At 41.3% G+C, this 26,952-nt stretch overlaps 1 protein-coding gene across 6 annotated transcripts in view; it reads left to right on the top strand.

The window, feature by feature from the left end:
* The window catches only part of LOC141144757 (C-C chemokine receptor type 3-like), a 404,626-nt gene that overhangs the window by 279,349 nt on the left and 98,325 nt on the right, over window positions 1-26,952 (top strand). The window contains exon 4 of one of the 6 annotated variants that reach the window (XR_012244458.1): window positions 1,971-1,988. The exons of the other annotated variants lie outside the window; for them this stretch is intronic. The gene's annotated coding sequence lies outside the window, so the exon portion shown is untranslated. Of the gene's footprint in view, window positions 1-1,970; window positions 1,989-26,952 lie in introns of those variants that run through there. 6 annotated transcript variants of the gene reach the window in all.

Here is a 26,952-nt window from a genome sequence, read left to right as displayed (position 1 = left end):
TTTTCTACTATTGCTTGTGGACATTATCACTCTGACTGTTTGTGTTTAAATTTAGTACTGGTAACTGTTATATTACATAGAGGTATCACACACTGTTGGCACATTGTGTGAATTTAGATCACTTTTTCACTTAGCACGATGCACTTTATATGCATTTTTTGCACGCTATGTATTGATATTTAAGATTGCACTTATTTATGTGTTTACCACTAAATGATTTTCATTTTATTTATTCATTTTGCGGATTGATTGGCACATAGTTTATGCACTAGATATTTTTTGCATCACTTGTTTTTACGTTTTTATGTACATGGGAGTAGCGGTACATTTAGTTTATATATAGAGGATCACGCACTGTTGGTTTCTGCAGTGTGAGATATTTGCTACTTAGTTTAGAGGATTGGGTTCTATAGCACCATGTACTTTCCATGCCCTTTTGCACAGGTATATTATTCGATATAGATTACATATTTACTCAACTTTTAGCGATTTTTATCTTTATTTATGGTCCCAGGGTATGTCAGAAATGTTATTTCAGCTTGATTAGCTCATCATAGCCTGACTGGCACCTGTGCATTTTTCACATATATTACTACATTGCATTATATTCTATCGATTGGTCCTTTGAACACATGCTTTACAACATGACATGTTGATTCTAGCATCCCTCTAACCCTTGTTTTACGGACTACCCATTGAGAGACCTTCTACACCCCCACCACCTTTTTGGTTAGCGCAGCACCCCCTCCCTTTATTCATTTGTCATAGTTGGGGTTGTCTGTCCCCAGTTTTGGTGCATGCAGCTGTCCATTTTTTAGCTTTTGTTATTTTCCATGCTCTCTCTCCATTTACGGTAGCGCAGGAATATCCCTATCACATGTCTACTTATGTCCATTTACCAGGCTGTTTCACCCATTTTGACCCCTTTCCCTTTTTTTTTTTTTTTTTTTAAGATATGAGCTTCGCTTTTTTCCTATGTGGGACGTGGTTTGACCTTTGTGGCAGTTCTAAATTCGGGTTGCTTCCTGTCTGTGCCACTTACTATGCTGTGCCATATTTCCGATGTTTGTGTGGCGATTCTCCATCGGTCGTGGGCGGGCGCTGCCCTTCTCTTTATGTAGGATGGAGTTTGATTTTTTTGTTAATGTTCCAGTGCTCAGAATGTGTCCCATTTGCGCCTGCTGGTCTTTGCCGGCTTTCTGGATGTCTAGTCATCGCACCACCACTCCCATGCGCTGAACTTCCGGTCCCTTTTCCCATCTGTCACGTCATTGTTTTTACGGGCCGCTGCCCCACCCCGCTCCACCCCCTCCTCTTTTGTGTTTGGTGATGGACGGGAGCTTGTGGCCATACCTGGTTTGTCCCCGCACTGCATTGGCAGTGACGTTGTTTCCTTTTGCCTGGACGTGATTTTCTGTATGCTGCGGCTTTCTCCGCCCTCTAGTCTTGCAGGACCCTGGAGTACTTCCTCTGTTTCTGGTAGGTTAATTTTTTGGTGCCAATTTGATACTGTGTATCCACCCCTTTTGTTTTGGCACCAAAACACACTATAAAGTATTTGCTCAGTTAGTTTTAACCCAGGAACATCTCTGTATCCTCCTGAGTGTATACGTCTTATCTAACCACCAGTAAGTATTATATTTTGCACCAGAGCCTTATAGTATTCGCCCCTGTTATAGGCTCCCCCTGTGCTGCTTGCATGGTTCCATATGGACTATTGAGCTGATGTGATTTGTGGGCTGTTTGGCGCCCTGTTAATTTATGGGAATCAATGGCAACTGCTGAGTTCTTCCTTTGCTGGAAATGAACCCTGATATTGCTGGAACATAATGGCAACTTGTTGGTTCTTTTGAAATGAACCCTAAGATTGGATGTATATGGAAACAGGTATATATCGTCCCGCCTATTTACATTATTACTTTCACATATTATTTTTCTGTTTCAACTTTCACATATTTTTTTTTTGTTAGATGGTGGTCACCTATTTTTATTGACAAGACCCTTACATCTATAGCGGAAAAATTTGAACTATGATCATCTGAATCTTTGAAAGCCTCCTCATAAGGTATTTTGGTTAACCAATGTAGTACCTGATCCCTGTGTACAGGTTATTTAGTCTCATCTGCTGTTTTCCGGTATTAAATTGTCTTTGTATTTACTTTTTCTTTTTGTGTTTTAGTGAGACCTTTTCTTGTATTAATTGAAATCTGCATGTGTCCTGAAGAAGTTTTTTACGAAACGCGTAGACGCATTCGGGGCTCTTATCTTTTATATTCCTGTATAAATGATTTTATAACTTTTTGTCGATGTCTTTGCTATGTATTTTTTTACTTAATAAAGTTTTTTAAATTATTATTTTGACTATGCTTCCTAGGCTTTGCCTCTAAAGTCCGACCAGGGGCTCCTTATTGAACCCCCTTTTTTCTTTCTTGCCATTTAATTATACGGATGTGGCTATAGGAGTGGTTCCTTTTTATATTTTGTTCCTTCCTCAAGTGTCTCTCATTCTAAAGTTCAAAAATTGGGAGGTGTTGTTTTTATGATGCATTGGTCTAGATTTTTGGGATAAGTTTATATAGACTCTGTTCTATGATGATTTGGTCTTGAGGCCATAACTAGTTTTTTTTTTTTTGTTTTTTTAATATACATACCAACTTGTGTTGTCCGGCCTGGGCACTGGTGTGGGCACTGGGCACAGATAGCCTGGTTACTGTGTGTCTGTGGTGTCGGCTGGGCCTGGCTTGGGTGGTCATGGCACTGGCAGGCAGGACTAGGCCCAGGGCAGGCAGTCACCGAGAGCAGCAGGTGGTAGTGAGCTAGAAGAGCAGGGCAGCATGCCGAGCAGTGAGTGAGCAGTGCTTCCTCCAGGAGTCCATGGTTTTATGCACGCCAAGTGTTGTGTGTCATGACCTCATGAAAATATCCATGTGTAGACCCGAATTGGCGATGCAACATGCATGCATGCCAAAGGCAGCAGAATGTCATTTGGCCAACTTCGGCACTGCACATGCACAGTGCATTGTCAGCAAAGTTTTTTGAATTTTTTACAGGCAGCCACTGAACATTTATGGACAAGTTGAAAATAACTCTAAATTTACAAAAACACTTACAGAATAAAAAGCACATCAAGTGCTAGATGCAGCGCTTTACAATGTCAGTTGTATTCCCTCTATGTACCGATCTCACCACTCAGCAGATCAAATTTGGAGGGATGATATCATGGAATAAGCACCACCCCCTACTATATGCCTTGCGTCCGAATGGCCAGACTTCAGCAGTTTTTCCTATGTCAACTCTCTCATGGGCCATGGCTATTACCAGAAGGAAATAATTTAATTGCTAGGGATACTTATTCCTCAGTAAAGGGAGTGAGGTATTTTTGGTCAGTAATGTGGTTGCTTTGAATGAATCTTTTAAACCAGGAGTGATACTGTATATTCAGCTGCCAGCCCAGGTGCAGTATGGATAGTTGTACAAGTTGTTGTGATACTCCCTGAAGATTTTTTTGATAGCCTCAGGTGTAAAAATAAAGAAACTAAAGATGTATGGGCCTTTTTACTGTGCTGCTAACAGTACCCTCAAGGTCTGCAAACTCTGCCTGCAGTGCATAAGCCATGCGAGAGCCGTAGATATTTTTTTGTTTCCTGGAGGGTGTTCAGTCTTGTGTGCCCACGGAACAACAATTAGACAAGGGGCCTGCCACATTGTGGCAGAATTGCGCTAACAGTGGAATTGACTTACTAAAGGCAAAAAGACTCCCCCCAACCCTTTCTAGTCTTCCCCTTTCCCACTCCTGCCCATCCTAGGCAAGCATTCACTGTCTATTTCTGCCTCTCTCATTTTTCTTTCCTCTATATTCACCATTTCCCCCTTCTCTCTCCTCTTTCTCAGTGACTTTCTTATGAACGGCTGGGCATTCTCTACTCTTTCTTTTACAGAGGTGCCCATCAGCAGAAACACGAAACACTCCTCTCTGATACCATTGATACTACAAAACTCAAGCAACACTAGTTAAAGTGGAGCCACTTGTTTGCACCCTCCCCACCACTGCCACATTTGGCACTTTTTGGAGGGGAGCGGGTACCTATTTTTGACAGGTACCTGCTCCTACTTCCGGTTCAGATCGCCGTGGCGAACTGAGCCAGAAGTTCACCCCCCACTCCTTTCCTGCAGTCTAATGGGATGTGTCACAGGTCCCAGAAGACTACACAAGGAGCAGAGCGACTCGCACATGCACAGCAGGCTGTAGAGCCACAAGGTTTCACTTCCTGTTTCCCTTAATAGAGATGCTGGCACCTGCACCCACAGCCGATTGAAGAATCGGCTCTTGTGAGGACATCACATGATCCCTGGACAGGTAAGTGTCATTATATTAATAGTCAGAAGCTACAGTATTTGTAGTTGCAGACTTTGAATTTTTTTCTAAAGGAGCTCCTCTTTAGGGAATGTTGCAATGTTAATGATACCCCAAATGCAGGTTGCAAATTCAGTGTGTTTGCCTGCACCAGATCGCACGGTGCAAAGGTACCATGTGTTCCATAATGAGGTTGGAAGCCTGATCCCCAATCAGGCGACCAAAAAAGTGGGGGCATATTGGACTATTACAGTACAGTAAATGTTGGTAACGATCAAAAACATATAACAATAGTAGTAAAATTGATAGTTTATTTTATTGATGCAAGGGACAAATCAAAGGTAATGCAATAAAAACATGATATAGGTACAAGTATATCACCAATGAAATCATTAGTATACAGTACATTACGACATCTCAGATATCATATTCCTTGACTAGTTTCGCGGACAAGCCACTTCATCAGGAGGGAATCTGATGATAGTTTATTCTGACTAAACAGTCTAAACCTAACAAATAAGAAAACATATAATGAGATTGGCCGAAGGCCAAGAACCATAAAAATAAAATGTATATTACAGCATCAAAATTAACAAACAGGAAATAAGCAGTACAGGGGGGAAAGGGGGACGAATCTGCTTACCCATGTCCCAACAGAGCCCATGCGCAAGGCCCCGCCACCAGAGGGTGATCTCCCACGGCGACCTGGGGGGGCTACAGAATGACTGGGATAATGAAGATAATATATATTGTAATAAGGTAAACTAAATTACCACACACGGGACAGGTGAAACATATAGTGATGGTGAAGATAATTATAATAAGAATACACGGAAGGTGAATAGTGAAGGGTGTGAGAAGTTGGCAAATAAGTTGCAAAGTGCCAGGAATAAGAGGGGATGCATATGGTGAACAGCGAGGATGGGAACAATTATTGAAAATTGGTGTAATGTGGTGTGAAAGTGAGAGTGGCAGGTAAAATAATAAGGACTGGAATGGGGAAGGGAGGAGGAAGGGGAGGGAAGAGGATGGAAAACCAGGAGGGGAAGGGGGGGAAAGGGGGGGAAAGAGGTGAAAAACAGGAGGGGGGGGAGGGGAAGCGGGAAAAGGGGGGGGAGGGAGGGAGAGAAAGGGGGAGGGGAGAAAGGGGGGCGAAGGGGGATGGGATGTGACCGTGTGAAATTGTACAGTGAAAATGGGCATAAAGATACCTGAGACTAATACGACCTGGGGGGGCTGAGACTGATACGAGCATAAAAAGTTCCGGGGGGAGGCGCACTGTCAAAGATTAATGCCAAAGTAAGGTAGAAGGGGGGATACTGGGGACTGCAAGCGACAGGCGAACACATAGCAAGACATGTTCACCCCGGCCTGGATCATCTAGAAGAAAGACACGGTATACACTATAACCAATGCTGGTGCCCTGGGATGCGGGACTTACATATAAAGATAATCCCATCAAACCTACCATTGGTTGGCTAGCATGCACAAACCCGGGGACCAGAGGCCGGACCGTCAAACAAGCAGGCAAGGCCTGCTATTAGTAGCTCCCGACCCTGCGACGCTGCGCCGCACGCCGGTAGGACGCCGGCGCATGACGTCACAGGGTCAGAGGTCCCGCACAGCGCACGCGCGATGTAGTCGCGCGCGCACACATGCGCACCCGTCCCACGGCCACAGGAACAAGTCCCGGCCAGGGTCAGTGCAAGAGGAGGGGGCGGTCCCGCTTCCGAGACCGACCCCTCCACCAGGGACCTCACCAGGCCGCCGTGGGAAAGCACAGGGGGAGGGGCCCGCGTCGGCGCCCCAGCCGGGAACAGGGGAAGGGGAAGCAGAGGGTCCCAATACAACGGAAGTATAAAACGAAAAAAAGGGAATTATTCAAACATAACCAAGAAGATAGATAAAATTAAAATAACATAGAAAACATGAATAAGTAAATAGGGATTGATAAATACCCTAAAAAACGGTGCAGTCACCCCCCCGAGACCTAAACCCATGGAACCTAACTGCATGAAAATGCATAAAGTTAAGAGTTAAGAAGGGCCAGGGACAAAAACCACATGATTGGGTAGAACCATGTGAATAAAAAGGCAGGTAGCCAAAGTAATAGTGCCTGGCCGAACTAATGGACATCTGTCTCGGTGGGTTGCATCGGGGCTAATAGTTGAAAAACAATGGCAATATAAGGGGGTAATGAATCGTATAGTAGGAGGCCCCCCCCAGAGGACACAGACCATATGTGTCAATGGGGGTTAATTAAAAATGAGGGGTGGGACAACTGGGGTCAGTAAGGTGGAGGGCAACTCATGGCCATGTCCACTCAGACAGCTCACCCAGACATCCCACTCGACATGGTGCCAGGTGTGTTATCCACCCAATGTATACGACTAAGCGAATGGCCTCTAAAGTAAAAGGTTAGAGTAACAAAAATGATAAACACGTACCATCATCCAGAAATCAATACATAATGAGGTTGGAAGCCTGATCCCCAATCAGGCGACCAAAAAAGTGGGGGCATATTGGACTATTACGGTACAGTAAATGTTGGTAACAATCAAAAACATATAACAATAGTAGTAAAATTGATAGTTGATTTTATTGATGCAAGGGACAAATCAAAGGTAATGCAATAAAAACATGATATAGATACAAGTATATCACCAATGAAATCATTAGTATACAGTACATTACGACATCTCAGATATCATATTCCTCGACTAGTTTCGCGGACAAGCCGCTTCATCAGGAGGGAATCTGAAGATAGTTTATTCTGACTAAACAGTCTAAACCCATGTCCCAACAGAGCCCATGCGCAAGGCCCCGCCACCAGAGGGTGATCTCCCACGGCGACCTGGGGGGGCTGAGACTGATACGAGCATAAAAAGTTCCGGGGGGAGGCGCACTGCCGAAGATTAATGCCAAAGTAAGGTAGAAGGGAGGATACTGGGGACTGCAAGCGACGGGCGAACACATAGCAAGACATGTTCACCCCGACCTGGATCATCATTGGTTGACTAGCATGCACAAACCCGGGGACCAGAGGCCGGTCCCCGTTGCAGTGCATTTCCAAAAAGTAATTCATGTACTACTTTGGTACAATGTGGTGTAATTTAAAGGAGTTGTTTGCATTAAGATAAAAAACTTTCTGAGTAGCAACCTTCCCAGCACCCCTAGTAATTACTTACCTGAGCCCCAACTCTCTCCAGCGATGTCCACGAGTGTCTTAGCCGTCCATGACTGTCATATATTATTGTCACATGTTAAAAGGATCTGCTGACCAGGCCCAGGCTCTCTTGCTGCCTGGATCCCATCGCGTAAGCACCATCTCGCCCCTGTGTGAGGAGATTGCGGCCTACCAAGCAATACACAGCCTCCAGCTCCAGCCCCAGAGAGTCCAGACGTTGCCCGCTTGTAGAAGGACACCCTGCAGTAGCGCTGAACACAGCGGAACCGGCTGGTTCACTGAGTCAGTAGACTGATAGCCATCTCTGCCCAGCAGCAGCAAAAAAAATAATTTGATTGTCACTCCAGGAGGCTGCCAAGTTCTATCAAGATTGGTGAGGGGGCCTTTGCCCACAGATCCCATTGCTTTTCATAAGTACTACACTCTGAACACTGTGCACAGACAACATTCCCTTGGATTACATACAGTATAGGATTGCTATAAGACAGAACCAGCTATCTTGCCACATTAATCATCACTTTGCTACATTAACCACTTCAGCCCTGGAGGATTTGGCTGCTCAATGACCAAAGCACTTTTTACAATTTGGCACTGCACTGCTTTAACTGGTAATTGCGCGGTCATGCAATGTTGTACCCAAACTGAAAATTACTTTTTTCCCTTTTTTCCCCACAAATAAAGCTTTCTTTTAAAGGTATTTGATTGCCCCTGCGATTTGTATTTTTTGCGATATAAACGGAAAAAGACTGAAAATTTTGAAAGAAAATGATATGTTCTACTTTTTGTTATAAAAAAAATTAATAAACTCAATTTTAGCCATACATTTAGGCCAAAATGTATTCAGCCACATGTCTTTGGTGAAAGAAATGTCAATAAGTGTATATTTATTGGTTTAGCGTCTACAAACTAGGGTACATTTTCTGGAATTTACGCAGCTTTTAGGTTATGACTGCCTACCACATTTCTTGAGGTGCTAAAATGGCAGGGCAGTACAACCCCCCCCCCTCCCAAATTACCCCATTTTGGAAAGTAGACACCCCAAGGAAATTGCTGAGAGGCATGTTGAGTCCATTGAATATTTTATTTTTTGTCACAAGTGATTGAGGAAATGATAAAAAAAAAAAGTTATCACTAAATGATATGTTGCTCACATATTCCATGGTTATATGTGGAATTACACCCCAGAATACATTCTGCTGCTTCTCCTGAGTATGGGGATACCTCATGTGTGAGACTTTTTGGAGCCTAGCCGCGCACAGGACCCCGAAAACCAAGCACTGCCTTCAGGATTTCTAAGGGTGTAAATTTTTGATTTCACTCCTCACTACCTATCACAGTTTCGAAGGCCATAAAATGCCAAGATAGTACAAAACCCCCCCAAATGACCCCATTTTGGAAAGTAGACACCCCAAGCTATTTGCTGATAGGCATGTTGAGTCCATGGAATATTTTATATTTTGCCACAAGTTGCAGGAACATTTTTTTTTTTTTTTGCACAAAGTTGTCACTAAATGATCTATTGCTCAAACATGCCATGGGCATATGTGAAATTACACCCCAAAATACATTCTGCAGCTTCTCCTGAGTACGGGGATACCACATGTGTGATGCTTTTGGGGAGCCTAGCCGTGTACAGGACCCCAAAAACCAAGCACCGCCTTCAGGCTTTCTAAGGTCGTAAAATGGTGATTTAACTTCCTCACTACCTATCAGTTCCCCCCCCCAATTACCCCATTTTGGAAAGAAGACACTTAAAGTTATTTGCTGAGAGGAATGTTGAGTCCATGGAATATTATATTCACACACATGTGGTATCCCCGTACTCAGGAGAAGCAGCAGAATGTATTTTGGGGTGCAATATATCATTTAGTGGCAACTTACAAAAAAAGTGTAATTTTCCCGAAATGTGTGGCAAAATATGAAATATTTCATGGACTCAACATGCCTATCAGCAAATAGCTTGGGGTATCTACTTTCCAAAAAGGGAGTAATTTGGGGGGGGTTGAACTGTCCTGGCATTTTATGCACAACATTCATTTATAAACTTATGTTACACATCACCCACTCTTCTAACCACTTGAAGACAAAGCCATTTCTTTCTTTCTTTTTTTTTCTCCCTTCCTTTCCCTTTTTTAAAACATTATTTATTAAACATTTTCTTCTTCTCTGTAACAATTAAAATTTACATGGCATATCCACATGAAATAATAATCAATATCATAACCTGTATATATACATCAATAACAGAAAATGGATCCTTCTACTCCTCCATATCCTTCCCTCATAACAGAAAAAAAACAAAAAAACAATCCATAAGTGTTATAAAATGTAAAAATCTTCAAGTGTTTGTGTTCTGTGAATTAATTAAAGTATTCCGTGAATTATAGGTGTTCTATAAATAAATTATTTAACTCTTCAAATATTGTGCCCTATAATGTTTTTTACTTAATACCCCCCCCCCCCCCCCCCAATATGTGAAAATTTATATTCTTCTAGTGAATGTGCTCTTATGTCTAAAAAAAAAAAAAAAAAATCCATAAGTGTTATAAAATTTAAAAATCTTCAAGTGTTTGTGTTCTGTGTATATTAAGTAAAGTATTCCTTGAATTATAAATGTTAGATAAATAAATTATTTAACTCTTCAAATATTGTGCCCTATAGTGTTATTTACTTAATACCCCCCCCCCCCCCAATATGTGAAAATTTAGATTCTTCTAGTGCATGTGCTCTTATGTATTGAAAAGAAAAAAGGGTGAATAAACTAATTTGTGAAAGTGCCAAAAATAAAAAAGTCAATAAACTCATTTGTGAAAGTGCTTAAAAATAATTAATTAAAGATCTACCAAGTGTTTGTGCCCTTTGTGTATTATCAAAAAAAAAAAAAAAAAAGGGGGGGGGGGATGTGAGGATAATAAGATATGGGGTGGAATATCCACAGATAAAACCCCCTCCACAATACGTATATGCCACATAATCACATAAAAAGAAGGAAAAATAAAAAAACAAAAGAAAAAATTGTTGTGGATCATTCCTTATTTATCTACCCATTATCAGATTCCCCTTTAAACTTTTCAAATTACCAGCAATAGTTTCTAATTACTTTCATCTCTGTCTAATTCATGGTCAAGACTTTCCCACTTAGCCCATATTTTATCAAACTTATCTTGTTTATTTCTTTTCCTATAGACCCACCTTTCTGCTTCCTTTATCTTATCTACTTCCATTTTCCACTCTCTTAACATGGCACATGTAGTCTGTTTCCAGAACCTAGGTATTAACCTCTTTGCTGCATTTAATAAATGTGGTATTACGCTATTCTTGTAGGATTTTATGAATCCCATGCTCCCATGGAATAAGAAATATACTGGTGTTAGTTCTATACCCTTACTTTTTTTATTTTTTTGATCCAAGGTGTTAATTCTTCCCAAAACACCTTGATTTTAGGGTATGTCCACCATATATGAAGAAATGTACCCCTTTCTTTACATCCCTCCAGCAACGATTATCCACAATTGGATATATCTCTGCCAATCGTACCGGGGTTCTGTACCATCTAGACAAAAATTTATATGACATTTCCTGGATAGATGAGCTTACAGATGAGTAATGTGTTATTTCTATTAATTTTTTTGTTTGTAATGGGATAAATGTACAATTTAGCTCATTTTCCCATTCTTTAACAAAATATGGTGTTGTATTTTCTTGTTCATTGAGCATCAGTTTATACATTTGAGATAGTAAATGATTGGGTTTTGATATCTTCATACACATCTTCTCAAATATGGTTAACTCGTTTTGGGATCTCAATTGATGGTCTACTTTTTTAAAGAAATTTTGCCTTTGCTTATATCTCCATCCTGCCATCTTCATGTCTCCCTGTGATGTTACTAGTTCAACTTGGGGCATCAGAGTACCCAAGGGAGCACATCTTAGACACATTGTGTTTCCTCCCGATTCCCACTGGCCTAATGCTCCTTTTTCTTCTCCCGGGGGGGAACATGGATATCCTCCCAATGGTGCTAAAAGGGATATTCTAGGAGCATATTTGCCTGTTTTATTTATTGTGTCCACCACTACCAGTGTATTTCGGGTTAATGGGGATGTCCATTTTGAAAGTCCCCTATCCTTGGCCGATATCCACGTACTAAAGATATTGCTTTGTAATAGGTTGCAATATCTGGCATCCCAACTCCTCCTTCCTTTTTACTTCTACGTAGAATATTATATGCTATTCTAGCATTCCCATCCTTCCAAATAAAAGATAGAAATGCTCTACGTACCTTTTTGAAAAATATTTGAGGGAGTGGAATAGGTACTGTATATAATACATACAATAATCTGGGTACTATATTCATTTTAAGGGTGTTAATCCTTCCAAACATTGTTAAAGTATGTCCTTTCCAGCTATGCAGATCATCTACTATTTTAGCAAGTATGGGGCTGTAATTTTGTTCATATAATAATTTCACATCTGCAGATATCTGCACCCCTAAATAGGACAAGGACCTCTTATTCCATATAAATGGGTATTTATTTTGCAAAGATTTAGCTAGTAATGGTGGCACATAACTAGGTAATAACACCAATTTCTCTAAGTTTATTTTAAAGTTTGATAATTTCCCATATCTTATCACTTCCTGCATCACTTCTTTAATGGATTCTTGGGGTTTTGATAAAAAAAAAATAACAAATCATCAGCGTAGGCTGACACTTTATATTCTTTGGGTCCGATTTCTACTCCCAGTATTCCTTTATTTTCCCTTATTTTGCACAAGAAAGGTTCTAACACCAGAGCAAACAATGTTGGGAACAATGGGCAGCCTTGCCTTGTGCCGTTTCGTATATATCAAAACCGCTTGAGAGGGTTCCGTTAACTTTTACCCTTGCCCTTGGTCCTGCGTATAATACTGATACCCACCCCATCATCCGTTCCCCCAGACCTATTCCCCTCAATACTTCCATCATAAATATCCAATTCACTCTATCAAAGGCCTTTTGGGCATCCATTGATAGCACTACGTTTGGTGTCTTAATAGGTCCATTCTGCATCCAATGGAGAACATGAAGGGCCCGTATAGTATTATCTTTAGTTTCCCTTCCCATCATGAACCCCGTTTGATCAGAATGTACCGAATGTGTTATTTTATCTTGCAATCTAGTTGCTAAAATATTTGCGAGTAGTTTAGTGTCTGAGTTTAAAAGGGAAATAGGTCCTTTCCAGATTTTGGTATTACTGTCACAAAAGCCAGTAATGCTTCTGGGGGTAGCGGGTTCATTGCTGTAATTTGATTAAAATAGTTACATATTGGTATGGTCAGAATATTAATAATTTTTTTATAATACGCATTTGTTAGGCCATCTGGCCCCGGGCTTTTCCCCATTGGCATGTTTTCTATCACTTTTTAAATTTCCTCTACCGCGATCAGCTCCTTCAGTCTTTCCACCGCTTCCGAGGAGAGTGATGGTAATTTAGATTCTTTAATGTAATATCTTATTCCTCCTACTCGATCTCCTTCCTCTGACCCCAATGAGGTTGGATGTATATTGTATAAACCCCTGCAGAAATGTTCAAATTCCTATAGATTTAGTGTCTATTATCTGTTTATTATTTACTCAGATGCTATGAACATGGGAAATCTCTTGTTGTTTTTTTAGTTGTCTGGCTAATAATTCGCCAAATTTATTGCCACGTCTGTTCCCGTTGACCCACAGACACAGGAAGAAATTTCATTACGACTGGAGCATGGTCGGAAATCGTTATTGGCTTTATTATCACTGCTCTTACCTGTTCCAAATAATACTGGTCAACCATAAATAGGTCCAGCCTAGAATATACTTTATGGGTTTTTGAGTAATAACTATAATCTTTCGCCCCCTCATTAAAGGCCCGCCAACTGTCTACCAAATGAAGGCATCGTAGCTGTTTTTTAAATGGTTTAAGTGCTTTAAATGAGAGGGCTGTTTTCCCTGATGAAGTGTCTAGTTTGATCTAAGATAATATTAAAATCCCCCCCTAGTATTACACAACCTTCCTTAAACTTGTCCAATTTTCTTAACGTTTTCAATAAAAAATCTACTGTACCATTATTTGGAGCATAAATAGTTGCAAATGTATAACAAAATCCATAAATTATTCCTTTAATAAAGAAAATTGAGTACTGTCCGTGATACTTTTTTATTTGCACTAACATACAATTTTTCAGGACAAGCTTTCGGGTTATGTCCCCTTCTTCAAGGTCCAAGCAGTACTGATTCACAAATTTTTAAGCAGAATGTTAAAGAAGAAAAAAAAAAAAAAAAAAAGAGAAAACCAAACACATACAAATCAATGGTAATAAAGATAGCAGCAGAGTTAGTGAGATAAGACAGAGGAAGAGCTAGGGGGGAATGCAAGGGGGGATGCTAGTCACAGAGCGGTCGTAAAACTTTAGCATAATGTGTAAGGAAACCAATATCTAAATTCAGGCTATTATTCTTCGTGTCAAAAAGAAGTATCATTCTTAGTTCAAACGTTTTCCTTTCCTGGATAGTTCTGAAATTCCCTTTAAGAACTAAGACATTGAGGTCTTCTATAGTGTGGTCCAGCTGTGAGAAATGATGTCCCACAGGCGTGCATAAACTGTCTTCTTTATGTTCTTTGATGGTATGTCTGTGCAAATTCATCCTCGCTTGCAACTTCTGTCCTGTTTCACCAACATAAGATCCTTTGCTGCACCTTTTGCATTGGATGAGGTACACAACATTACTTGAGGTACAGCTGTAAGATCCCATGATATTGAAGGTCCCATTTGTGTGTGTAACACTTTTGGATAGATTTATCTGGTTGCATAGTTTGCAGCGTTTTTTATTGCAGGGTTTGCTACCATTGTTTGTGACTTCATAATCAGAGTGAAGTTTCCTGCTGATTAGTTTGTGTCTGAGGTTGGGTGGTTGTCTGAAAGCCAATAATGGGGGTTGTTGGAATATTCCTTTCAGAGTTTCATCCTCTGTTATAATGGGTTGTAAATCTTTGATTATCTTTTTGATCCCTTCAAGTGCTGGGTTGTATGTGGTGACTAGAGGTACTCGGTTATTTGTTTTTTTCTCTGTGTATTGGAGGAGATTTTCTCTTCGGGTTTTCAAGGCTTTGTTTATGCTGTTGTTGATGGTTTTGTCTTTGTAACCTTTCTTATGGAAGGAGTCTGCCAGTGTTCTGAGATGTTTATCTCTGTCTTCTGGGTCTGAACAAATTCGGTGGTATCTGATGGCCTGGCTGTGTATGATGGCCCGTTTGGTGTGTTGGGGGTGAAAACTGGAACTATGAAGATAGCTGCATCGGTCAGTAGGTTTTCTGTATATCGACGTGTGTAGCTTGTCATTCCTGATGTATACTGTAGTGTCCAGGAAGTTGACATGTGTGTTCGAATAGTCCATTTTTAGTTTGATAGATGGGTGAAAAGTGTTGATCAATGAGAAGAATTGGTTTAGATTTTCTTCACCTTCAGTCCATATCATGAATATATCATCAATATAGCGATAATATCTGTATGGCTTTTGTTGTATGCTGTTCAGAAATTTGTTCTCCAGGTCAGCCATGAATAAATTTGCATATTGGGGTGCCATTTTGCTTCCCATAGCAGTACCCATACACTGGAGATAGATGTCAGTATTGAAAGTGAAGTAGTTGTGTGTAAGAATGAATTCAATGAGCCGTGTCACATCCTCAGCAGTGTATTTGTGGTCTGGTGAGGATGATAAGAATCTGTGACATGCCGCCAACCCATCCTTGTGAGGGATGTTACTGTACAGAGATTCTACATCCATAGTGACTAGAAGTGTATTAGGTGGTAATTGTTGTATATTGTTAAGCTTGTTCAGAAAATCAGTGGTGTCTTGCAGGAAACTTGCAGTGTTCATGACTAAAGGTTTTAACATGTTTTCTACAAGGCCTGAGATATGTTCGGTAAGTATATTCATACCTGTTATAATGGGTCTGCCTGGATTTCCTGGCTTGTGGATCTTGGGCAGCATGTAGAAGTCTCCAATTTCTGGATTATCCGGAATCGCATTGATGAGTTCTGAATGTAGGTGGCTTGGTATTGTCGCAATGAGACTTTTTAATTGCTGAGTAAAATCCTGGGTCGGATTATAATCCAGTTTTTTGTAGTAAGTAGTATTTGCCAGCTGCCTCTGGCCCTCTTGTATATATTTGTCTGTATCCATCACAACGACTGCTCCCCCTTTATCTGCTGGTTTGATGGTTATGGCCTGATTATTGTGCAGATCATGTACAGCTCTTCGCTCCAGTGGTGAAAGGTTGTATAATATTTTCTTTTGCTGGGTGGATATCAGGGATGTAACTCACAGCCTGAAGCTGTCAATATAGGTATCCAGTTTGGGGTTGCGTCCTTGTGGAGGTGTGAAGTTGCTGTTCTTTTTCCTTTTGTAATCTCCTATTGTCCTAGGATTCCTTTCCTTACTGTCAAAATATTCTTTGAGCCTTAGTCTCCTAAAGAATTCCTCCATATCTGACCATACCTGTAATTTATCCAATTTGGTGGTTGGGCAGAATGTGAGGCCTTTGGAGAGGACTGTTGTTTCTGGTGTAGTAAGTTGATGATTTGACAAATTTATGATTCCGAGTTCCTCTGTTATATCCACATTTTCTGTAAAGTCAGCATTTACACAAGGGATACCTTGGGATTCTGGATTGGCTTCCAAGTTGCTGATAGCAGGAGTTATAGAAGTTGTGTTTGTTTTGTGTTGTTTAGGTTGTATCCAAAAGGTCTGCTCTTGGTGTAGCTTTTGGAGTTTTTTTTTGCTTCCTGTTCATGGCAAGTTTTTGCAGTTGTCTTTGTAAGGTTTCAATTTCATTCTTAATTTGGTTGATGCTTGTGCGGTCCAATGGTGTTGAGGTTTCAAACACCAACTGCTTTTGTTTCCGGATTGTTTCCCTTTTACCATAGAGTTTATGAATGAGGTTGTTCCTTAACCTTTCACTGGTACGTCTGCAGAGTCCTTCTGCATAAGGAGAGTTCAGTGTATTTGCACAAGGATTTTTAATCCGGAGACCCTGTGGTATGAGATTCCTCTTTTTGCATCTTGAGAGAAAGAAGATGTCGCTGTTGACCTGTGTTTCCTTTGTGATCAGGTTGGTTAACTGCTTCTTTATGCGGCTATATGCAGTATCTTCCATCATACTTGATTTGATTGTAGCCGTATTAGTGCAATTGTGACAGAGAAAATTGAGTACTGTCCGTGATACTTTTTTTATTTGCACTAACATACAATTTTTCAGGACAAGCTTTCGGGGTATGTCCCCTTCTTCAAGGTCCAAGCAGTACTGATTCACAAATTTTTAAGCAGAATGTTAAAGAAGAAAAAAAAAAAAAAAAAGAGAAAACCAAACTGGATTATAATCCGACCCAGGATTTTACTCAGCAATTAAAAAGTCTCATTGCGACAATACCAAGCCACCTACATTCAGAACTCATCAATGCGATTCTGGATAATCCAGAAATTGGAGACTTCTACATGCTGCCCAAGATCCACAAGCCAGGAAATCCAGGCAGACCCATTATAACAGGTATGAATATACTTACCGAACATATCTCAGGCCTTGTAGAAAACATGTTAAAACCTTTAGTCATGAACACTGCAAGTTTCCTGCAAGACACCACTGGTTTTCTGAACAAGTTTAACAATATACAACAATTACCACCTAATACACTTCTAGTCACTATGGATGTAGAATCTCTGTACAGTAACATCCCTCACAAGGATGGGTTGGCGACATGTCACAGATTCTTATCATCCTCACCAGACCACAAATACACTGCTGAGGATGTGACACGGCTCATTGAATTCATTCTTACACACAACTACTTCACTTTCAATAATGACATCTATCTCCAGTGTATGGGTACTGCTATGGGAAGCAAAATGGCACCCCAATATGCAAATTTATTCATAGCTGACCTGGAGGACAAATTTCTGAACAGCATACAACAAAAGCCATACAGATATTATCGCTATATTGATGATATATTCATGATATGGACTGAAGGTGAAGAAAATCTAAACCAATTCTTCTCATTGATCAACACTTTTCACCCATCTATCAAACTAAAAATGGACTATTCGAACACACATGTCAACTTCCTGGACACTACAGTATACATCAGGAATGACAAGCTACACACGTCGATATACAGAAAACCGACTGACCGATGCAGCTATCTCCATAGTTCCAGTTTTCACCCCCAACACACCAAACGGGCCATCATACACAGCCAGGCCATCAGATACCACCGAATTTGTTCAGACCCAGAAGACAGAGATAAACATCTCAGAACACTGGTAGACTCCTTCCATAAGAAAAGTTACAAAGATAAAACCATCAACAACAGCATAAACACAGCCTTGAAAACCCGAAGAGAAAATCTCCTCCAATACACAGAGAAAAAAACAAATAACCGAGTACCTCTAGTCACCACATACAACCCAGCACTTGAAGGGATCAAAAAGATAATCAAAGATTTACAACCCATTATAACAGAGGATGAAACTCTGAAAGGAATATTCCAACAACCCCCATTATTGGCTTTCAGACAACCACCCAACCTCAGACACAAACTAATCAGCAGGAAACTTCACTCTGATTATGAAGTCACAAACAATGGTAGCAAACCCTGCAATAAAAAACGCTGCAAACTATGCAACCAGATAAATCTATCCAAAAGTGTTACACACACAAATGGGACCTTCAATATCATGGGATCTTACAGCTATACCTCAAGTAATATTGTGTACCTCATCCAATGCAAAAGGTGCAGCAAAGGATCTTATGTTGGTGAAACAGGACAGAAGTTGCAAGCGAGGATGAATTTGCACAGACATACCATCAAAGAACATAAAGAAGACAGTTTATGCACACCTGTGGGACATCATTTCTCACAGCCGGACCACACTATAGAAGACCTCAATGTCTTAGTTCTTAAAGGGAATTTCAGAACTATCCAGGAAAGGAAAACGTTTGAACTAAGAATGATGCTTCTTTTTGACACGAAGAATAATGGCCTGAATTTAGATATTGGTTTCCTTACACATTATGCTAAAGTTTTACGACCGCTCTGTGACTAGAATCCCCCCTTGCATTCCCCCCTAGCTCTCCCTCTGTCTTATCTCACTAACTCTGCTGCTATCTTTATTACCATTGATTTGTATGTGTTTGGTTTTCTCTTTTTTTTTTTTTTCTTCTTTAACATTCTGCTTAAAAATTTGTGAATCAGTACTGCTTGGACCTTGAAGAAGGGGACATACCCGAAAGCTTCTCCTGAAAAATTGTATGTTAGTGCAAATAAAAAAAGTATCACGGACAGTACTCAATTTTCTCTGTCACAATTGCACTAATACGGCTACAATCAAATCCTTTAATAAACAAATACCTCCTCTCTGGGTCTATTTGTACAGCTATGGTAATCAAGGGACGTGTTTTCATAAAAGCTATAGATACTCCTCTTGCCCTTGCTATTGGGGATAGTGTATCAAACCATTTATTATATTGAGATAACGGCAATTTAGGGACCGATCCCGACATAAAGTGCGTCTCCTGCATGTAGATTATATCCACTGCCTGGTGACACACTTCCTGCCTACACGCAGCCCCTTTTCTGGGGTGAACTCAATCCTCTGATATTATATGTCATGATCTTCAATGAGTTATCCATCAGCCGTTCTCTCAGGAGCCCAAGATCTATACATTTTAAACTTATTGCTGTCTATTATATTATCCTTTTCTATTAGGGAATCTGTATCAAAAATGAATAAACTAAATCTACCACAACAAATCCCCCTACTATTATGTCATCTACCTGGAGGGTACCCCTCACCCTCCCACCCATCTGCTAAATGCAGACCATCCAATCCCTCACCGGGACCTACCTACTTGTAATGGGTGAGTTTTCCCTCATTTGTGCCCCGGACCATTCCTTAATTTTTTCTTTTATAGCTGCTTCCTCTATTTTAACACACCTTTTCCATCTTTTAGTCCTGAGAAGGAGAGGGAGGAAAGAGAGAGGAAAAAAAAAAAAAGGGGGGAGGGGTAATTCCCTTCCCCTTCCCCTTCCTCCGTCTCCTCCCCATTGACTCATAAAATTTCGATATTTCTGATTATTTTCATCTTTCCCTCTCCTCTCCCCCCTCCCTTATATTTGAGTCCTCTATCGATTTTTTCTTAATGCTTGAGACCAGGGTTAAGGGTGTTGTATTATGATGTTCACATTATTTCTTCTCCAATCAACAAAGTCAATCAGAGGAAGGTCCAGTATCTCCACAAACTTTTTTAGGTCATCCTTTGTACGGAGTACCCCCGTTTTCCCGTTACGTGTTGCTGTTATAAAAAAGGGGAATCCCCATCTATATCTAATTTCCGCTTGTCGCATTGCTTCCAATAATGGACGCACCATTTTGCATTGCATTAAAGTTCTGCGTGATATGTCAGGGAATAGAGAAATTTGCGCCTCTTCAAATCTAATCAAGGGTGTGTCTCGTACAGTCTTCATTATAATCTCCTTCACGGAATATTTATGAATTTTGCATATCACATCCCTTGGTATTTCTTTATCCTGCCTCCTAAGAGGGTTAGTGCGGTGGACCCTGTCTATTTCTACTGGTTCCTTCATACTCACCCCTGTAATTTGTGAAAAAAGTTTTTGTACTGTTGCTAGTAGATCTTTGTCATTGTATTTCTCAGGTAAGTCCCGTATCCGTATATTTTGCCGGCGATCCCTGTTCTCAATATCATCCAATTGGTCTCTATATGTGTTCATCATATCTTCCTGTTGTCTTACAATATCTTGCAGCTCTCCCACAGCATGTTTAATTTCATCTTAACCTTCCTCTAGCACTTCCACTCTATTTCCCACCGCCACCATTTCCTCCCTTCCATTCCAGATCTTCCACTGCCTGTTTACACGATTTCTCTACCGTGGTTATCAGTTCTTGAATATCTATTTTCGTGGGTAATGCTTTTATCAGCTCTCTGATATCTGTGAAATCTTGATCATTAGCTCCCACTGTCGTCTCCATCTCTGCACCCTCCGTGTGGAGCACACACTCCCCAATAGCACCCTCCATTATTTCCACAGGGGGTAGAGGAGTTGCCATCTTCTCCAATCTTTGCTCCATTCCTGAGGGTCTTACTCCTATTTCTGCAGGGTCCTGGTCATCTCCCTTTAATTCTGTCAGTGGATTGGTGGTTTGTATTAAATCTTTTGAATTTTCCTTTGGGATTACTTCCAAGGTAACTCCCTGTTTATCCTCTAGGTGTGTTACTCTGTCTTTAAGGGGTATTGATGTCTCCAGCCCCTGCTCTATCGGGATATCCCCGGCTCTGAAAGACCCTCTTTATCTTTGTCTTTTTTAAGTCCGTTCCCCCAAGAAAATTCATCCATACCTTTTGGGTTTCTGCAGGGTGCCTTTCTGCTCTATCGAACCGAACACTGTATGCCCGCCGCCGCCACCACCTCTCCGCTCTGTACCTCCTTCTGGGATCTGCCTGCCTCTCCCGTTTGTAAGCGGGATATGGTTCTGTGAGCTATGGCCATGTGCAGTGTGGGGCATAGGTGAGCCGCGACCGGCTTTCCCCCTAAGTCCTCTGATCTCTGGGCTTCCATATCTGCTCATCTCCGCTCTTGCAGCGCTACTTTCCTCTCTCTGCGGCGTCATGTATGCCCTCATTCCACCGGTCACAATCCTGCTTCCTCCTCTGGCTAGCTGAAGGGCTGCACGCCTGCGAGTGGTCATATCCACCTCCACTGCAATAGCTCGCCTCTCTGTCTCCTGCCCATGCTGTGTGTTGCTGACAACTGACTACTGGAGCAATCAGCCTCTAATCAGGTACATCAGCTGCAGCTCTCTCTCTCCGTCCTTTCTGACACTTTTTGTTTACATGAAAAAATATTTTTTTTGCAAGAAAATTACTTTGAACCCCCAAGCATTATATATTTTTTTTAAGCAAAGGCCCTACAGATTAAAATGGTCGGTGTTGCAATTTTTTTTCGCACAGTATTTGCGCAGCGATTTTTTTCAAACGCAATTTTTTTGGAAAAAACACACTTTTTTAATTTTAATGCACTAAAACACACTATATTGCCCAAATGTTTGATAAAATAGAAAAGACGATCTTATACTGAGTACATGGATACCAAACACGACATGCTTTAAAATTGTGCACAAGCATGCAGCGGCGACAAACTACATACATTTTTAAAAGCCTTTAAAAGCCTATACAGGTTACCATTTTAGATTTACAGAGGAGGTCTACTGCTAAAATTACTGCCCTCAATCTGACCTTCACAGTGATACCTCACATGCATAGTGCAATTGCTGTTTACATATGACATCAGACCGACGCTTGCGTTTGCCTTTGAGCGGGAGCACGGGGGGACAGGGGTGCTTTTTTAAATTTTTTTTTCAATTATTTATTTTGCATTTTTATTATTTTTTTAAACTGTTCCTTTAATATTTTTTTAATCATTTTTATTCTTATCTCAGGGAATGTAAATATCCCCTATGATAGCAATAGGAAGTGACAGGTACTTTTTTTAAAAAAATTGGGGTCTATTAGACCCTAGATCTCTCCTCTGCCCTCAAAGTATCTGACCTAACCAAAATCGATGTGATAAAATGCTTTGCCAATTTCCCAATGGCGCTGTTTATATCCGGCAAAACCTAAATCATGAAATGCTCATAGCTTCCAGTTTTTTAGGCCATAGAGATGATTGGGGGACATTCTGGTCTCTGATCAGCTCTATGGTCAGCTGGCAGAACCACAGGCTGCGTTCTCGGGTTCCCTGTTGGAACAGGAGAGCACGAGAAAACCATGGAAGACGGTGGGAGGGGGGCGTTCCCTCCCACTGCTTATAAAAGCAGTCTAGAGGCTAATTAGCTGCTAGGATTTCTTTTACATGAAAGCCAACCGCTGGCTGAAAAGAATGATACCAAGATGATACCTAAACCTGCAGGCATCATTCTGGTCCAGTTAGAAACATACCAGTACGTTGCTGGTCCTTGTTGGGCATACATTGTAATGTTCATTTTTTTCATGCAGCCTGTGGGCTGAACGAAAAAAAGAGATTGATTGCTGGGTATGCCCACCATTAGAATACCGCCCTTCACCCACCCACTTCTAATGATGGGCATACATGCACCATTTTTTTTTTTTAAACTGTGGTGGTGAAATCTCCACCAACAGCGCTGGAGTCACAGCTTTATGTATCGTGGGAGCAAACGCTGTTGCTGTCAAGATAAATAAACCCATGCTGCAGCTGAGTGGCATACCTGCTAAGAAAATGATGGTTAACAATAAAACAAAGTAACATTACAGTATAACAGTAAGACTGACCATACCTGCAAAGCAAAAACAATAAAACATAAAAAAAAAAACATTGCAATCTGTGCCTAAAAAAATATATGCCCGAAGCATGGGGGCAATCTGCCCCTAATGTTAGGAGCAAATTGCTCCACCACCCCTGCCCCCATGCTTCCGCATATATGCTCTTTTTTTTTTAACTGTGGTGGTGAAATCACCTCTGACATCGCTGAAATCACAGCTTTACGTATTGTGGGAGCAAACGCTGTTGCTGTCAAGATAAATAAACCCATGCTGCAGCTCAATGGTGTACCTGCTAAGTAGGGATGGGCTTTATGTTCGGGTCGAACAGGAGTTCGACCCGAACATTGGCTGTTCGTCCGTTCGCCAAACAGCGAACAATTTGGGGTGTTTGCTGCAAATTCGAAAGCCGCGAAACACCCTTTAAAAGTCTATGGGAGAAATAAAAAGTGCTAATTTTAAAGGCTTATATGCATGGTATTGTCATAAAAAGTGTTTGGGGACCTGGGTCCTTTCCCAGGGGACATGTATCAATGCAAAAAAAGTTTTGAAAACTGCCTTTTTTCGGGAGCAGTGATTTTAATAATGCTTAAAGTGAAACAATAAAAGTGTAATATTCCTTTAAATTTCATACCTGGGGGGTGTCTGTAGTATGCCTGTAAAGGGGCACATGTTTCCCGTGTTTAGAACAATCTGACAGCAAAATGACATTTCTAAAGGAAAAAAAGTAATGTAAAACTATTATCGCTAGCGCTGGCTATAATGAATTGTCGGTCCGGTAATACACATAAAAGTTCATTGATAAAAATGGCATGGAATTTCCCTGCAGGGGAACCCCGGACCAAAATTTTAAAAAAAAATGGCGTGGGGGTCCCCCTTAAAATCCATACCAGACCTTCAGGTCTGGTATGGATTTTAAGGGGAACCCCACACCAAAATTTAAAAAAAAATAGTGTGGGGTCCCCCCAAAAATCCATACCAGACCCTTATCCGAGCAGGCAACCTGGCAGGCCACAGGAAAAGAGGGGGGGATGATAGAGCGCCCCCTCCTGAGCCGTACCAGGCCACATGCCCTCAACATTGGGAGGGTGCTTTGGGGTAGCCCCCAAAGCACCTTTTTCCCATGTTGATAGGGAGAAGGGCCTCATCCCCAAAATCCTTCTTCCTCCATCTTCTTCTTCTCCATCTTCTTCTTTCTCCGCTCTTCCCATCCCGCATCTTCCTCCGACTTCTTCTCCACTCCATCCACACGATCTGCCTCAGTGGGAGTCTTCCACTGTGTGAAGCTTTGGTTCTTCTGACACTTCTTATATAACGGAGGGTGGTGCCACCCGATGACCACGCCATCCTCTGATGCACAGGGACTTCCCTCTGGCTTTCCCCGTCTTGTCAGAGGGGGGCGGGGTCACCCGTTTACGTAACTGGGTGACCCTGCCCCCCTCTGACAACACGGGGAAAGCCAGATGGAAGTTCCCGTGAAGTCCCCATGCAACAGAGGATGGTGGGGTCACTGGGTGGCCCCGCCCTCCGTTATATAAGAAGTGTCAGAAGAACCGAAGCGTCACACGGCAGAAGACTCCCACTGAGGTGGATAGTGCGGACGGAGTGGAGAAGAAGCCGGAGGAAGATGTGGGACAAGAAGAGCAGAGAAAGAAGAAGATGGAGAAGAAGAAGATGGAGGAAGAAGAAGAACACCGAAGAAAGACCAGAAGAAAGAAGATGAAAGAAGAAATTAATAAAGGACTTGTCAAAAACCGTATCTTGTGTTTTTTAACACTTTTTTTGTGAAATGGTAGGGGTACATTTGTACCCCATTACCAATTCACATGGGGGGGTGGGATCTGGGGGTCCCCCTTGTTAAAGGGGGCTTCCAGATGCCGATAAGCCCCCCGCCCGCAGACCCCCACAACCACCGGGCAAGGGTTGTGGGGATGAGGCCCTTCTCCCCATCAACATGGGGACAAGGTGCTTTGGGGGGCTACCTCAAAGCACCCTCCCAATGTTGAGTGCATGTGGCCTGGTACGGTTCAGGAGGGGGGGCGCTCTCTCGTCCCCCCCTCTTTTCCTGCAGCCTGCCAGGTTGCATGCTCGGATAAGGGTTCCCCTTAAAATCCATACCAGATCTGAAAGGTCTGGTATGGATTTTGAGGGGGACCCCCACGCATTTTTTTTTTTTTTAATTTTGGTTTCGGGGTTCCCATGTGGGGAAATTCCATGCCGTTTTTATCAATGAACTTTTATATGTATTGCCGGACCGACAATTCATTATAGCCGGCGCTAGCGATAGTAGTTTTACATGGCTTTTTTTCCTTTAGAAATGTCATTTTGCTGTCAGACTGTTCTAAACACAGGAAACATGCGCCCCTTTACAGGCATACTATAGACACCCCCCAGGTACGAAATTTAAAGGAATATTACACTTTTATTGTTTCACTTTAAGCATTATTAAAATCACTGCTCCCGAAAAAACGTTCATTTTTTAAACTTTTTTTTGCATTGATACATGTCCCCTGGGGCAGGACCCAGGTCCCCAAACACTTTTTATGACAATAACTGGCATATAAGTCTTTAAAATGAGCACTTTTGATTTTTCATGTTTGTGTCCCATAGACTTTAACGGTGTTCGTGTGTTAGAACTTTTTGCCTGTTCTCATGTTCTGGATGCAAACCGAACCGGGGGGTGTTTGGCTCATCCCTACTGCTAAGCAAATGATGGTTAACAATAAAACAAAGTAACATTACAATATAACAGTAAGATTTACCATACCTGCAAAGCAAATACAATAAAACATAGTAAATATAAAACATTGCAATCTGTGCCTAAAAAAATATATGCCCGAAGCATGGGGGTAATCCGCCCCTAATGTTAGGAGCATATTGCTACTCCACCCCTGCCCCCATGCTTCGGTGAAATCACCTCCAACAACGCTGGAGTCACAGCTTTATGTATCGTGGGAGCAAATGCTGTTGCTGTCAAGATAAATAAACCCATGCTGCAGCTGAATGGTGTAGCTGCTAAGCAAATGATGGTTAACAATAAAACATACAATAAAACATAGTAAAAATTAAACAGAGGTAGAACGATAGATATAGAACATTAGTGAGGGAACAGTAGAGCTGACAGTAGAGAGTGAACATAAGAGAGAGAACAATAGAGAGAGAGAAGAAAAATACAACCAGAACTATTTTTGGATTTTTTATTTTATATTTTTTTGTGTTTTTGTATGTTTTTTTCACCTTTTTCCCTTTTATAAAAACTGTAAAAACACTGTAAACTGAACATTGCAGATTAGGATCTCTCAAAATGTGATGACCATCACATCTTTCGAGACCCTGTGTACGTGTGCCTAGGACTGTGTGGTGCTGTATCCTACGCTATTACTCAACTAGTGTGTGGTAGCGTTTGAAACAGTCAACGATGCAGAGACCAGCTTGGTCAGGACAGGAGGGACAATAAAATCGGGTGTCATGCCCAAATATGCGTTTACTGCAGACAAAACATCTTCTTTGGGGTGTTCTTTGGGTAGTGAAGGGAAAGATGATTAATGCGCTACCCAAAAAAACAAAAACAAAAGACAGCGGCTACAAACCAAGTGACCAAAAGGAAAACAAATATGAAATAAATTGTAGCGCTAAAAACACATGTATTAGTAGTAAATATAAAGTTCAAAGTGCATATATACGTAGTGTCCCAAGAAATAAAAACAAATATGTAATCCTAAAGGAACAAAAGTCCACAGTGGAAAAGAATAAGGAAAATGCCTCTCATGCAGCTGGCTCACTGCATTTGCGTAGTGAAGGTAGGCAAAAGCACCATCTGGAAACAGAAGGGCTGTGACGATCTCTTCCTGGAATTTAAGGAAGGATCCGGTCTGTCCTGAATCTTTGTATAGCACAAAAGCGTTCAGCAGAGCCAATTGAAATAAATATACAGACATTTTTTTTGTACCAGCATCTGGCCTTACGGGCAATTAGGTATGGCGCCAACATCTGGTCATTGAGGTCCACCCTACCCATGCTAAGGTTGTATTCGTGGAC

Source organism: Aquarana catesbeiana, linkage group LG05 (genome assembly GCF_042186555.1).
Source record: "Aquarana catesbeiana isolate 2022-GZ linkage group LG05, ASM4218655v1, whole genome shotgun sequence".
Lineage (NCBI taxonomy): Eukaryota > Metazoa > Chordata > Amphibia > Anura > Ranidae > Aquarana > Aquarana catesbeiana.
Note: the sequence above shows the minus strand (reverse complement) of the source record. Positions and strands in the feature narration are given on the sequence as shown.